The following is a 16,067-nucleotide window of genomic DNA, read 5'->3' as shown; positions in this document are numbered from 1 at the left end:
TGTATAAATAAGTGCCATAGTTTTTTTAAAAATTAGGTCTAAAAAATCAGTAAAAATACTGATGGGGGGAGTGCTTTATACCCCAAGCTCCAATATTCCAGCTCTGTGTCCTGTCCTGTTATTATAATTTGTAAAAATCTTAACGATGCAGTGATTCATGTTTGCATAACTTCAATGATGTGTTAGAGTGATACTGGAATTTCCTCTTCAGTAGGTTCTTGGTCTCCGTGATTTGAAGAATAAATCCTTACACCACAGATTAGTGGTAAGACAGGACTTATTTACAGAAAAGAATACAAAAACACCAGAGCTCCTGGCAGAGTGGGAAAACTCGAGTCAGGAGAGAAAAGTGCTCTCTCTCCCTTTCTGTCCCGGGCTCTTTGTCTAGGGGTATAGTCCCACGCGGCTCTCTGTAGTTACTTACATTTAGAGGGACTCGGTAGTTACATTTAGCGTATCTGGGACCCTCTGTGATGTATTTGGGACACTCAATAATTACATTTAGTATGTCTGGGACCCTCTGTGACGCATTTGGATACTCTGTAGTTACATTTAACGTGTCTGGGACATGTCTGGGACCTGGAATGGCTACAATGCCTTTCATTCCCAGGCCTAGGAGACTTACGTGAAATTGACCAGGCCTACAAAATGGGGTTCCCTGTTCAGCCATAAATGCAAGGGGAGGGAAACCTAAGGTGCTGGTGTCTCCCCAGCAGTTGTCTGGCCCCTCTGGCTACTGGAGCCTCCCGCAGGGCCCCTGCTTACCCTCCAGTCTGCTGGTTCCTCTGCTCGCTGCCACCGCATCAACACGGCCCAGGCAGAGGCAGCCATCTGCGCCCCCACCAGCTCCACAAGCTGGCTGGGACGCCGCTTGTCCTTTACCAAGAGGACAATGCATCTTGGTTTGAAGAATTCGATGTATCTGAAGGCCGGAACAGTACTTGACCACGATGATTAAATACATAAAAGGATGGGTGATTCCTTACTGTCTCAAATGTCTTATTTTTTAGCTCTGAAGTGGCATCCATGTCTTTAAACTCCCCTGCAATATGAACTATACCATAACAGGTAACTGCGAAGGCCAGAAGTGTCTGAAGGACTATATCTACTGGCAGTGATTCATCTTCCTTTTCTGTTAATCGCATATAAGAATGATGCTGAGCAGCAGAAAAGGCGACGTGGGCTAGGGCAAAGAGGCCAAGGCCCACCAGCCCCTTCCACAGCCACGGCGCCATGATTCCGAAGGAGCTGCACCCAACAAAACAAGCCAAGGGCGGCGGAGCTGCTGCCACCGCCCGGTGTCCGCGCGGCGCAGGAAGATGACGTCAGCGTAGCCCTGAGCCTGTTTAATATTTTAATACGTGAATACAATGCATAATTATCAATTCAGAGTAATTAGCATATCTATCACCTCAAACATTTATCCCTACTTCATGATGAAAACCTTCATAAGTGCTCTTCTAGCATTTGAAAATATACAGCAAATTGTCGTTGATTATACCAAGTCTGTAAATAGTGATATATTTTTAAAAAAATAGTGATATATTTTTGCATGGCCATCTTCACATAGCCTCATCTTTTGGACTTGTTTGTTTTGCTTTTTTTTTTTTTGCAGTTTTTGGTCGGGGCTGGGTTTGAACCCACCACCTCCGGTATATGGGGCTGGCGCCCTACTCCTCTGAGCCACAGGTGCCGCCCTTTGCTTTTGTTTTTTGAGACAAACTCTTTTTCTGTTGCCCATGATCATAGCTCCCTACAGCTTCAAACTTCTCGGCTCAAGCAAATCTCTTGCCTCAGCCTCCCAATTAACTGGGAACACAGGTACCCATTACTCTGTTATATGAGGACACTTGTCATTGGATTTAGAGCCCCCCTGGTAATTCAAGATGATCTTAAGACCCATAGCTTAATTAAATTTACAAAGGCCCTCTTCCCAAATAAGGGCCCAATCACAGATTCTGGGGGGCAGAACATACATCCTGGGGGGAGGGGACGCTATTCAACTCATCATAAGGGAGAATAGTAGGATTATTTTATTTCTTCTTCTTTTTTTGTTTTTTGAGACAGAGTCTCATTTTGTTCCTTCGGTACTAGAGTACCAGGGCATCATAGCTCACAGCAGCCTCAAACTCTTGGGCTCAAGCATTTCTCTTGCTTCAGTCTCCCAAGTAGCTTGGGGCTACAGGTTCCCGCCACAATATCTAGCTATTTTTTTTTTTGTAGAGACAGGGTTTCACGTTATCGCCCTTGGTAGAGTGTGGTGGCGTCACAGCTCACAGCAACCTCCAACTCCTGGGCTTAGGCAATTCTATTGCCTCAGCCTCCCAAGTATCTGGGACTACAGGTGCCCACCACAATGCCGGGCTATTTTTTGTTGCAGTTTGGCCAGGGCTGGGTTTGAAACTGCCACCGTTGGTATATGGGGCCAGCCCCCTACCCACTGAGCCATAGGCCCCTCCCCCTGCCCAGCTATTTTTTAAAGAAGGGGTCTCACCCTTGCTCAGGCTGGTCTCCAACTCTTGAGCTCAAGCAATCCACCTGCCTTGGCCTCCCAGAATGCTAGGATTACAGGCATGAGCCACCTTGCCCAGCCACTATTTTCTTCAGTTTTAAATTAGGTGTTTTATAGGAAAGGCCTTTCTGAAAAAGTCACATTTGAATAAAGAGATGAGGGAGGAAACCTGCAGACCTCTGGGGCAGAGTAGTCAGGAAGCAGGAAGTACGGGTGTGAAGGCCTCACCTGTGCTGTTCAGGAACAAAGAGACCAGGTCTGGCCAGTGTCGGGGCCCAGGTCACAGTCTGGCTTTTTACCATGAGCGTTCTGGGGAACCAGCGTAGGGCTATAACAGGGAAGTGTCATGACCTGACTTCTGCCTTAGCCTTGAGATGTTGGCTGTGGCGTGAATGGACAGGAGGGGCAGGGGCAGAGACAAGGAGACTGGTTTCACACAGGAGTGGATGGTGACTCAAACCACAGGGCTGCTATGGGAATGGTGAGAAGTGGTTGGATTCTGGACATGTTTTAAAGATGTTGCTGAGAGGATTTGCTTATGGATCAGATGGGGGTGAGATGGAAAGAGAGGTCTACAGAGACTTTATGCTTTCGGTCTGAGCAACTAGAAAAAATAAAGTTATCATTTACTGAGGTACAGGGGAGCTTCATTGCGGACCACTGAATTGGGAGATTCCTACTTGTCCTCCAGATTGGGTACAAGTCTCAAAGACAGGGCAGGGCCGAGCTGGAGATGTAAATTTGGGATTTACAAGCGCACAGAAGATTAGAGAAGACCCTTACAGCTTCAAGACAGGTGACACCACGGGGCATGAGAGAGAAAGATAAGTGGTTCACAGGCTGGACTCTGCCACAGGCCGCGCGCTGAGAAGTCCAGGAAGGGAGGAGTCAAAGGAGTCGGAGCCGAAGCAGAGGCAGGTGGGAGTCAGAACCATGGTGCGTGGCAGGCAAGTGGAGAAAACTTTTGATTTTCTGCTTACTCGTTTTTTAATCCAGATTACCCTGACTCACACCCCCTGGCGTCCCCCACAGCGGCTCTTTCCTTCTTTTGTTTCTTATTGCTCCCCTGTCCCTCCTCTTCTCATTCTCTTCCTCATTTCGTGACCTCCCCTTGAGGTCATAGTGCCAGGATCAGTCTGGGTGGGATTTTAGAAGCCCATTCGCTCCCCGGCGTGCGCGGGCCTCCCCTCCCAGCACAGCTGCGCGCTGTGGGCTGGGATGGGGGGAGGGGAGGGGAGGGGCCGCGGGGACGGCCCTAACCAGGCAGGGAAGGCCGAGCTGAGCTCCAGGTTGGAGCAAGCTGAAGCTATTCTGGGACCGCTGCGGCACTCGGTCCCAGTTGGCTGGCCCTGAACCACAGCGGGACGGGCTCCCGGGGGCCATCGCTGGGGTGCGTCCAATCTTTCTCTGTGCGGGAGGGAAAATGGCACGTGGGTTCAGGAGCAGGGCACCCGGCCACGCGGCGCTCACAGGCTCGGAAAAAGTCTGGAGATCTCCAGGGCTGAGCAGGCTGGAGTGGGAGCAAGCCGGTGGACACCGGCGTGCAGGTCCACTTTGTTTCTCGCTCTAGAGCCTCCCGCACGCCCGGAGCGCCGACCACGCCAGAAGAAAAGCAGCAGCCAGCTTTGCCCTGGCCACTCCCGTGCCATGGTGTCCGAGTCGAGGTCACGGGGCTCCACTCACCAAGGCTACTGTGCTTTGAGTGTCCATCTAAGACCAGGGCTGAACCCCAACACCACACGATTCCTCCCAGCGGCCACCTCTGGCAGACAGATCCCACTGGTCTCTGTTCTCCTGGGTCACACAGTTCAGCTGGCCCTGCCCTCAATCCCTCTCGGGTGTCCTTGCTGAAAGCACCCCAGATTAACCTTCTGCCGGCAAATATCCGCCTCCAGTCCTTCCTGAGAAACCTGCCCTAAGTCAGGAGAGAGAGCCACTCTGAGACATCACCTGACTCCAGTAAGATTAGCCCACGTCACAGTCCCAAAACTGCAGACGCTGGCGGGGATGTGGAGAGAAGGGAACACTTCTGTGCTGCTGGTGGGATTACAAACCAATACAACCTTTTTAGAAAGAAGTATGGAGAATTCTTAAAGAACCAAAAGTCAACCTTCCATTTGATCCTGCAATTTCATTAATAGGTTATCTATTCAGAAGAACAAAAATCATTTAACCGCAAAGACATTTACACCTGGATGTTTATTGCAGCTCAAGTCATAATTGCCAAGTCCCGGATGCAACCTAAATTCCCATCACACCTTGAAAGGATCAACAAACTGTGGCATATGTGTACCATGGAGTACTATTCAGCCATAAAAGAAGATGGAGATTTTACATCTTTTATATTTATCTGGATGGAGTTGAAATACATTCTTCTTAGTAAAGTATCTCAAGAATGGGGAACAACTCCAATGTGTTCAATACTGATTTGAAACCATTATATCAACAATCGCATGACCATATGCATGATGAAACACAAATATAGTCTAGCCAGGGAAGAGGGGAGAGGACAGAGAGGAATGGGGGATAGAGGGAAGGCAGTTGGCAGGATCTCACCTAAGGTGCACAATGTGAGGGTGTTCAGCACACCCCTGGGTGAAGGGCTCAACTTGAAAGTGAGAACAATGTAACCTAAAAATTTGTACCCTCATATTAAGTTAAAATAAAAAAAAAAAAAAGAGAGAGAGACACAAAAGGAAAAATAGGAAAGAAGAAAGATTGAGCATTCCAGAGGACGGGCATCACTGATTAACTTACACAACGCTTACCCCTTCTCTCTGTCTGTTTCTCTTCCTCTCTGTCAGCATTGTAAACACGTGTGCACATTTTGGATTTTATTTCACAGTTTCCAAAACACTCACTAGGTGGAGAACTTGCATCAAGTTTGCCGCTGAAATCATGCAGCTGGTCTAGACTGGTGGGAGGAGCTGTATTTATTTATTTATTTAGCCATTATTGGAATAAAATCAGAGGTTCTAACAACAGTGACATGCATTTGTAACTCTTCGTGGCCTAAGCTTTTCATACATTTTTGGCCAGAAAACCTTACATAGAATTACATATCTCTTGTGATTGACTATTACTGTGGAACGGTTTAAGCAGAAAGAGATGAACTGTCTGAGGACATGGCTAACATGATAACATCGCTATGTAATCATTTTTCCTGAACACTGCCTCTCAATTAGTTTATTGTGATTTATTCTGAGCTATTTGCAATTTGTGATTTTTTTAAAATTCTGGAAGTGAGTATTGATTGGAAGATAATTGCAGATTCAGAAAACAATTTTATTCATTAAAAAGCCTTATCCATGGAAATGCCTTTACATTTTAATTTTTAAACATTGGATAAAAGAATTTCTTTCCACATGTGTTCTTATTCTTGCTGATTATTGAGAAGGTTTTATTGAGGTCATAGAATGTAGGTTAATAGAATTTAGTATACTCTGCATTCCCAGTCACAGCTCCAAGCAATAGGAATGTGGCCCCAATTCAGCAGCCAGTCCTGCTTCAGGGACATTACACCAGGACCTTGCTGCATTTGGGGATGTCCACTCTGTGGGCTTGTTTTCTGTCATCAGGGTCCAGAGCCTTCAGTAGCATCTAGCAGTGGTCAGCCTCGTGCACAGTCCCAGGAGGGTTTCCAGAAGATAGTCTAGACTGGAGTCTCTAGTTCTTTAGAACAGAGGTTAGCAAACCTTGGGCCGTGGGCCAAATACAGCCCACTGCCTCTGCTTGTAAGACCCTTAGACTAAGAATGATTTCTGCAAACAAACATCTGCAATTAATCTGCTGACCGGGAATGCTAACTTGGAATCACAGTTCAGTGAAATGCTCTCCCCCAACCTCCATTCTTCTTGTGAGACCTGTATAACCAAAAAAAAAAAAAAAAAAATCCTCAACTAATATTATTATATTTTGAATTTTATCAATTAAAATTTGCAAGAATTTCTCTTTTGTTACATATATAGCTACATAATATCCATTATTTTGCCTCTTCGCCCACAAAGCCAAGAGTTTGAGGCTGTGGTGTGCTGTGATAGCACTGGTGGTTCCAGCCTGGGAGACTCCATCTCTACAAACAAAAACCAAAAACTCCACAACATACCCTTCATTTCTGGTGCTGGCTCAGATTCATCCTTTCTGCAATGATGGCTGGAAACCCTGGACATTTATCCCACCTGTCCATTGGCATGAACTAGGGCAGAAAGGAAAAGAGTTAAAACCATTACTTGGAATCAAAGGCAGCATATTCTTGCCCAGCAACCCAGGAAGTGCTGTTTCAAATGACTCTCTTTTTCCCCCCCTTTTCCTCAAACAGGATACTTGCTTCATTTTATAAAAAGAAGGAGATTTGCACAACTTTTTTGATTGAGCTGTTTATGTTGGTATGAATTCTGGCAAATGTCTCTCAGGGCTTAGCTGAGTGACTTGGTTACAACATCATAGGCTGTTCCCATTGAGGAAACTCTCATGAGATTGCATTAAGAAAAACAATCTGCAGACAGGTGCAGCCCTGTAGTGCTCCAGTGCTCTAATCTGAGTTCTGCTTGGCAAAGCTCTGCTAATCCTCTTGTACCCTGCGGTGGCTAGCAGTCTAGGAAGGGCAGCAAGAGCAGAAGCTGCAGGATACAGATTTAATTCAATCTAGCAAACATTTTCTGAGCATCTCTGGTGTGCCAGACCCTGGGCCAGGTTCTGGGGATACGAGGATTAATAGGATGTGGTTCCACAACTCCAGGAGGTTGCCTTTTACAGGCAGAGAAGCACAACCATGGAAATAAGAGAACAGAAAGAGGAGGAAAGGGAATTCATTCCTGAAGGAATGACACGGACATGCCTTCAATGATAAGGAGAACTTAACGGGTAGAGAAGGGCAGGTGGCCATTTCAGGCAGAGGGAAAGTTAAGTTAAATATCAGCAAAGTTAAGAAGGTATCAAAGTCCATGGTCTTTGGGGTGAGAGCTGAAATAACTTTGGCGGAAAGGTAGGAGAAAATGCTAGCAATGCGGACTGAGGCACAATTGTTGATTCATTCAACAAACGTTTGTTTACTGCTAGAGATACAACAGCAAAAATAAACAAACAAATCCCTGTGTAAGTGGAGCTCACCTTGAGAGGTGGGAGGTGGGTGGAGTAAAGACAGATAATAAATACAAAAATTCAGGCAATAGTGTATGTTTTCATTTTCTAGGACATAACAAACTAGGTCATTTAAACAACAAAAATTTATTGTCCAGTTCCTGAAGCTGGCAGTCCCAGATCTCTGGTGTTTCTCGTGTGGTAGCCGCGTAACCCTGATCTCTATCTTCCTTTTCACACGGCTTTCTCCATGTATGTGTGTCTCTGTGTCCCTGGTTCCTTTCTTATTTAATAGTTACACTAGCTACATGAGTTACAATAGTACACGATTGCATTGGATTAGGGCTTGTTCACTCTAATGACCTCATCTTGATCACTTGCAAAGACTGCCTTTTCAAATAAGGTCACATTCACAGGTACTGGGGTTAGGACTTCATTGTCTTTCAGAGGGGACTGGTTCAGCCCAGAGCAGGGTGCTAGAGGTTAATAATGCTTTGGAGAAACATGAAGCAGCGTGCGTCGAGGAGGGCTCTGCGTGTGGCACAGGGAAGGGGGAGGTTTGCAATGTTCCATAAGGGCCCCTCTGATATGACTCACTGGGGAGGAAAAATTTGAACACAATCTGGGAAGAGATGAGTACAGGCACTCATTGTGGTGGGCGCCTGTAGTCTCAGCTACTGGGGAGGCTGAGGCAAGAGGGTTGCTTGAGCCCAAGAGTTTGAGGTTGCTACGCGTTATGATGCCACGGCACTCTACACAGGGCAACAAGTGAGACTATGTCTCAAGCAAACAGACAAAAATTTTTTTTAAAAGTTATTTTTAGGGTATTTCCCCTAAAATATGAAACTGATGATAGATATCACTCCTTGGTTCTCCTCGAAACCCTTTGACGACACTGTGATGTTTTGAGGCAGCTGCTTTCTCTGTCCTGGACCATGAAGCTGTCTCGTCCTGGCCCAGAACTGCCTTCCTGGCCTCCCCTACACTCTGTTGACCTCATAACCTGTCCCTTTCTATACCAAGAAGAAAACTCTTAAATCATGATAGGGAGCAGCTACCATGATTTTTAATGTCCTGCCTTTCTATTGATGCTCGTCATGCTGGTATCACAGTGAAAAGAGCATGGATTTCTGCACCAGCAAGAATTAAGCCTTTGGCAATGACCAGCTGAGTGACGCTGACCACACTTTGATCTCCAACCACACAAGGGAAATGATGATGTTTACCTTGCAGGAGTGTCATAAAGGTGGAGATGATGGTGTTAAATTCACTGCTCAGAGTCAGATTTGTCAGGAGTCCCCCGTGAGTGGCAGCTATTGGTACTAAATATACATGTGGAGTTCAGGGGAGAATCTATCTGGACTTTCAGGAGTTGTGAATATCTGGGGAAGCTTTGGGCAATTTACAATTTCCTGGGTAGATGGTGCAGGGAAAGAGACAATGACCCCAGATAGAACATGCACAATTAATTGACATTATGTTTTAATTGAAAGTGTACTCACACTTCACCCATTTTAATTCAACTAATTTAGATTTTATGATATTGCAGGCAAAACTGGGTTGCCCCTTACTTTTGTGCTACTTATGAGAAAATTAATAGGGAGAACATGATTCAGAGCTCTGAATGTGGGGATGTTTAACCTACTTAAGCAAATAAACTTGAAAGTTTTGTGAGAATCCATTTAGCAGGATCAGTTTATGGAGAGGCCACGTGCTACTTGAAATGATTTAGAGATGTAAAATTAGAATTTTGGAGTCAGAAAGAATACAAAGGTCATTAGCACATTTCCCTCATTCTACAGAAGTGAAAACAGAGGAATAAAAAGGTCAACTTATGTAGAAAAACCCACACAGAATAAACAAGAAAACCAGGATGAGAATACAGGCCATCTGACTCCTAAACAATGTTCATTTGGATATGCTGGACATCAACTTCTATCTTAAAAGTCGTGTTATTTTTCCCTAGGTCACACCTGGCTACTAATTAGTGTTTTAGCAAATGCTTATTAGCAATTAAGGAAGTGCTATTTACAAGATACTGTGTAGTTCAGATTTAATTCATGCTGGTGCTCCCAGGGTGGCTCTGGAATGGACCAAAGGATTTGGCTGGTTTACTTGGGCAGAGCTGTAAAAGAGAGACCCTGTACGATGAGTAGAATCCTGATGGCAGCATCACACTGAACAAATCTTCTTTATTTAAAATCAAAAAAGAAATTGGCCTCTAAGCACTCAATTTAAATCACTGGTCCTTCATTAGGGCCATTAGAAGTATAAGATTTGTGTCCTGAATAGATTTTCTGAATCCTAAGGTCTGGCTTGTTTAGCAACTCAGTCTCGGCTAAGACTGACTATATTTTACTGACAACACATCGCCCTCCCCTAAGGAGCTGACAGCAGAGTGCTTTGGTGGACATATTTTTCAGCATCGAACCTATTTAGATTTCCTCACTGGCTGAAACATGAGCATGTACACATTTAACTCACTGGGTGTGTTCTGAGAAAAATTAGCTCACTGAGGCAAATGGCCTTAAAGGATGAATAGTTTATGCAAATTACTGATGGCCATAAAACTTTTTTGGCCAAGCATGGGTGGTCCCCAGAATTCTCATTACCCGGCTTCAAGAAAATCAGAAGAAGGAATCTAGTGTGATTCATTTTCATTCATTTTCTGTGGTCTGTTTACTTCTTTGATGTAAAAATTTGTACCCTCAGCACCATTGCTCCAGACTACCAAAACAAAATAAATCAGTGTGTTAATTATTTGACTAAAATAACATAGAAAAACAGCTACAATGAATGGAAAGAAAACAAATGGAAGCTGGAAGTATTTTTCCACTATGGAAGATTACAAAGTAGGCTGACATTATATACATTTATTTTTGACATGGAATCTCACTCTGTTGTCCAGGCTAGAGTGCTGTGGTGTCAGCCTAGCTCACAGCAACCTCAAACTCTGGGTTCAAGCAATCTTCCTGCATCAGCCCCTACCCTCCCTCCATAGCTGGGACTGCAAGCCCTTGCCTGGGCAATTTTTTCTGTTTTTAGTGGAAAGGGGATGCTGCTTTTGCTGAGGCTGGTCTCAAACTCCCATCATGGGATCCTCCTATCTTTCCTCTCAGATGCCAGGATTACAGTCTTGAGCCACCACACCTGGCATGAAATTATATACATTAAGAAATTGACAAAAGTGGACATTTCCCACCTCTGCAAACCGCATAATCACAGTTAAATCCTTTAGTTTTTTTTACTAGAGATGAAGCAGACAAATTACCACTTACCTTTAACATGTACTGCTTTCTCATCCCCCCCCTTTGCCTTTATTAATTATACTTGGAAGAAGAATGCAAATAAGATTTAGACGTATATTTTTGGTCAGAAGGACAAAAAGCATGTGCAAGATGCTGGCATGAACCCTACTGCACTCATAGTTTTTACAAACTCGCTCACACTTTAGCATGTGGCTAGGAGGCTGTGGATGCTCCAGATGCCCTGTGGCCAACCTCTCCTGCTGTGGGATATTCGAACTTGTGTTCCCTCTGCGTGGAACCCTGCCCTTTCCTTGGCGGGGTAACTCTGACTCATGATCCAGAACTCAGTTTACGGGAGACTGTCCAGTGACCCTCCGCATAGCTCAGGTCCCCCGATGTGTGTTGCTGTTGTTTACTGTACTTTCCCTTTGTAGCCCTTCTGAGACATTGTAATGATGGATTTGTGTGATGGTTTGATCACTGTCTGTCTCTTCCTCTGGATTGTAAGGTACATAGGGCAAGGTTTAGGGTTGCTTCCATGACTTGGAAATTATGAATTGAGCTACAATAAACTTTCTGGTGCAAATGTCATTGTAGTAAAATGATTTTTGTTTTTCTGGGTAGATACCTAGTGATGGGATTGTGGGATCAAATGGAAAACTGATTTTAGTTCAGTCAGGGGTCTGAAATGCAGATTTATGCCCTTCTCCTAGAAAACTCCAGATTCAGCATTTTGTTCTCAGTGTTCTGTTTTACTTACAGAAATCATATTGAGTCTATTTCTGTAAGTCATTTCTAGGACATCCCTATTTAACCGTGTTTGTTCTCTACCTTTGATCATGAGGGACAGGACTGTGTTGATTACAAGAAGCAGAGACATCTTCTCATCGTGGGTGTCTATTTCCACACTAGCTCCTAAGGAGCTGAGGACGGGGGGTGCTGTGGTTAGGGCCCAGGGCCCAACACATAATAGGTACGTAGGAAGCTTTGCTGGGCGCTAAACGAACACTTGGGGGCTCTCTTCTGGGTTATTTGGGGACCCACAATGGACCCTGGCAACTATTTCTTCCCTTTGGCTAATTACTTAGGAAATTATGCTAATTATGAGAGATGCTAATAGGTTTCACCTGTAAAATTAGTTACTCAACTCTGCCATGGATTTCAGGACCAACAGGACTACAGGAGCAAACTGTTTATAAGTAAACTCTAGCTAGGCAAAATGGAAAGTTTTCAGAACATTATTGAAACATTTTGGAAACAAGACCTAAGAGCACATTCACAGGAACATGTTTTAGTTTATAAAATGATTCATAAAGTTCATGATTCTTTTTTACTTCCCGTTACTTCAGTTTGAAGACTGTCTTTTGCACAATCACTGGGAGTATTCATGGAAATACTGAATCTCGGTTGTCAGGACTTGGCCTGCTCTAGATATCTTTTGTTGTGTACAGTATTCCATTTAGCACATTAATGGCCATGTGAGTTGTATTTAACTCACACTAGTTTTTAGCCCACGGCCTTGTGTAGCATGTGGAACTGGTGGATAGGCAGGGAGGTCCATAGTGTGCTGCTCCTTGAAACCTCTGCTCATTGTGTTTGCTGTCAATCGGCATGACTCCCCCACCTCCTGTCACCCTGCTCCAGCCACCCACCTAAGTACCCCACATGTGCTGGACTGTGTGTCTAATTACCTTAACTTCTGATTCTGCATTTTACCTTGAATGTTTGTCTGGCCTTTGAACAAAATCAATAAGATTGTAAGCAGCGATATGAATTTTTTCACATACTTAGGGGGTATGATTCAGAGGTGATTACCCAGGACCACCCAAGGTCCACTCCAGACACAACTGAATACTTGTGGAACAACTAAAGACCCAAATCTCAGAAACAAATTCGATAAGTATGTCATCAGTCACATACAACTCACGCATCATGGATTCTAGTGCCACGTGAGTTGCATATAACTCAGGAACGAAAACAATAAAAAACCCCAAGTTTTCATTAATTAGAAGGATCATTTGTTTTTGAAGCTTTTATTTTATTTTCATAATTAAACACTGTGGCCCCAAGAGAAAAGTGTTTTTTTTGGCGTAGCAAGTCAATGTATGAACAAGCCTGGTACTTCAGCTAGAGGTCTGCAGCTGATAGGGACAAGGATTCTTAACAGTGAGTTCTGACCTCTGCTCCTTATATACCTGCTGGAAGTAGGTTCAATTTTGCAGACTTCTATTTGGCATTTCAGCCACGTCTTCCTGTACTCTCCCAAATGTCAATTGTTCTCTTTGTAAAACTTACAATGAATTTTTTACTGGCACACAAGTGTAGAGTCAACCTTTTTGCTTTTTTCTCCAATCTCTATCAGCAAAATGAGGTTTGGAATTGGATGGGGTCGTGGCAGAATCAAATTCCCTTAATTCAGATTCTAATGCAGTGTTCCATCTAGTCGAAAGGTCTTCTGCTCTCCTGGCATTTATATCTTCCACATGAGATGTAGCTGAGAAGGAAGTGTTAGTCTCAGGTTTTACACACCAGTCTGAACTCTGTCTGGCAGGGTTGGCCATGTTACCTTCCCTTCTACCGTCATAGATTTTTAGCTGTAGTATATGAGTTGGAAGTTGTAATTATTGAATGACAATTTAAAATGACTTTATAAGTATCAAGTGTTAATTCTATTTCCAGCTTTCATTTGTATTTCAATGAAGTTTTTTGTAAATTGAGAGACAGGGTATCACTCTGTTGCCCAGGCTGGAGTGCAGTGGCACAATCAGAGCTCACTGAACCCTAGAACTCCTGGGCTCGAGCAACCCTCCCACCTCAGCCTCTGAAGTAGCTGAGACTATAGGCACTTGCCACCATGCCAACTAATTAAAATTTTTTTTTGCATTAGACATGGGATCTTGCTACCTTGCCCAGGCTGGTCTTAAACTCTTGGTTTCATGCAATCTTCCCACTTCAGCCCTTCAGTCTCCCAAAGTGCTGGGGTTACGAGTGGGAGCCACCATACCTGGTTTTATTTCAGCCAGGGTTATTGTTTCGTCTTGTAATACATATTTTACAGTAGCGCGATTATACTGTCAATCTCAAGTTTACAGTTCGATGATTCACTTATTCAAAGGAACAGTATTATTTGCTATTTCATCATTGATTTTCTGATGTTTTTAGGACCCATTTTGGTGGCTTTATTCTGGATTGTCTTGGAAATGTTTTTTGGGGGGATCTGGAGAAAGAGCATGAATTTTTCTTACCTCAGTGTCTTCTCTGGCAAGAGTAAGATTATACCTAGAGTACTTGGACTAAATTATTTGATTTCTCCTTCTTAAGCCACAAACCGTAAATGATGTTGAAATCATCTGTTATGGAAACAAAGTTCATAGTGCAAAAATCTGGCTCTAATGGTCAAATAATAAATGAAACTGAGATAAGGGGGTGGGACTGTGTGAGATGAATGGAAATTTGGCTCCAGAGTTGACGCCGGAATGAAAGAGTTTACAGATACAAAACACAGTTCAAGGGTCAATTTCCATTTTTTTCTATTTTATTCTTTCCCAGGACATTATATTATAGGCATCTATAGAATTAGGCATTTTTCTTGTTTTGCATTGGTAAAGAGGAACAGATGATGAAAGGAGGCCCATTAATAGAAAGTTGACATTGCTTTTCCCTAAACAGTTTAGTGGGTTTATATATTAAAGATAACACTCCCCTCTCCCCAGTCTTCATCAACCCTGACTTTGGGCCATGGATGTGTTGAAATTGGGGAGGAGGCTGTCTAACCGCAGATAGACATGGCTCTGAGCTCTTCACCAAAGAAACATTCCTCTCTGCTGAAACAGATAGGAAGAGACAAATAAGCAGCCCCTCAGTGCCCAGGAACTAGCCTGCTCTTTTTGTTTACTTAAGCACAAAATAAAATCACAGTATCTCACCAGAACCTTCAAATGGGGTTTGTTATTGTTTTTCTTTTAAAGTGGAATTTTGAAATTTGTTTTTTTCTCATGCTAATGAAATTTTACTCTTCTTTAAGGGTCATGGCAAAAATTGAAGCCATAGGACAATCTTTAGAAAAATTTGAGTATAAAATGCTGAGTTCTATTTAGATATCATTAATGTCTTCCCCATCATCTCCAATGTCATCATCGTCTCCAGGACCAAATGCATCAGTCCCTGGCTTTTTAGCACACTCTGGAAGTTCACCATGTGACTTCAGACCTCTAGCTTCAACTCTATTGTATTTTAAAATTTCATCAGCTTTGTTATCCTGGTAGTCTCAGAGACCAACAAATATAGTTAACGTCTGAAGTATTTATCCAAACCATGTTTCTCAATTTCCCTCTGATGTGACATAACTTCTTTTTTTTTTTTTGAGATAGAGCCTCAAGCTGTCACTCTGGGTAGAGTGCCGTGACATCACAGCTCACAGCAACCTCCAACTCCTGGGCGCAACTGAGTCTCCTGCCTCTGCCTCTGCCTCCCAAGTAGCTGGGACTACAATGACCTCCAACTCCTGGGCTCAAGTGAGTCTCCTGCCTCCGCCTCCCCAGTAGCTGGGACTGCAAGTGCCCACCACAACGCCTGGGTATATTTTTTGGTTGCAGCCCTTATTGTTGTTTGGCGGGCCTAGGCTGGATTCAAACCCGCCAGCTCAGGTGTATGTGGCTGGTGCCTTAGCCGCTTGAGCCACCGGCACCGAGCCGATATAACCTCTTTACATCATCAAAACACATCGATTCTGAATGTCCATTTCCTAACATTTTAATTACCTGAGCACACTCGTGTCCACCTTCTAGAAATACTAGCTCTCTTTTCTCAGATTCATTCTCGTTCTTACCTCCACATCTATTTTACCTCCTTTACCATTATTCTTGAGCATGGTGGAGATGGTGGCCTCATGGCGGAGATGGTGACCTCATGGTGTCTCTGATTTCTTTGGGGGTGGTGGTGGTGGCACTAAGTCCTCCTAGGGGTAACAAGAACTTTTACTTTTGAATTTTTTCTTTTTGAGACAGTCTTACTCTGTCAGCTGGTCTAGAGTGCCGTGGCATCAGCCTAGCTTACTGCAATCTCAAACTCCTTGGCTCTAGTGATCTTCCTGACTTAGTCTGCTGAGCAGCTGAGCACCCACCACAACACCTGGCTAATTTTTCTATTTTGAGGAGAGACGTGGTCTTGCTTTTGCTCAGGCTGGTATCAAACTCCTGAGCTCAGGTAATCCTCCCGCCTCAGTCTCC

General features: G+C 44.0%; 1 pseudogene; it reads right to left on the bottom strand.

The window, feature by feature from the left end:
* Positions 1 to 14,932: 14,932 nt before the first annotated feature.
* On the bottom strand, positions 14,933 to 15,709 carry LOC128564024 (eukaryotic translation initiation factor 1A, X-chromosomal-like; annotated as a pseudogene).
* Between the last annotated feature and the right edge of the window lie 358 nt (positions 15,710 to 16,067).

This window comes from Nycticebus coucang, chromosome 13 (assembly GCF_027406575.1).
Source record: "Nycticebus coucang isolate mNycCou1 chromosome 13, mNycCou1.pri, whole genome shotgun sequence".
NCBI lineage: Eukaryota > Metazoa > Chordata > Mammalia > Primates > Lorisidae > Nycticebus > Nycticebus coucang.
This window is presented reverse-complemented; position numbering and strand designations above follow the sequence as displayed.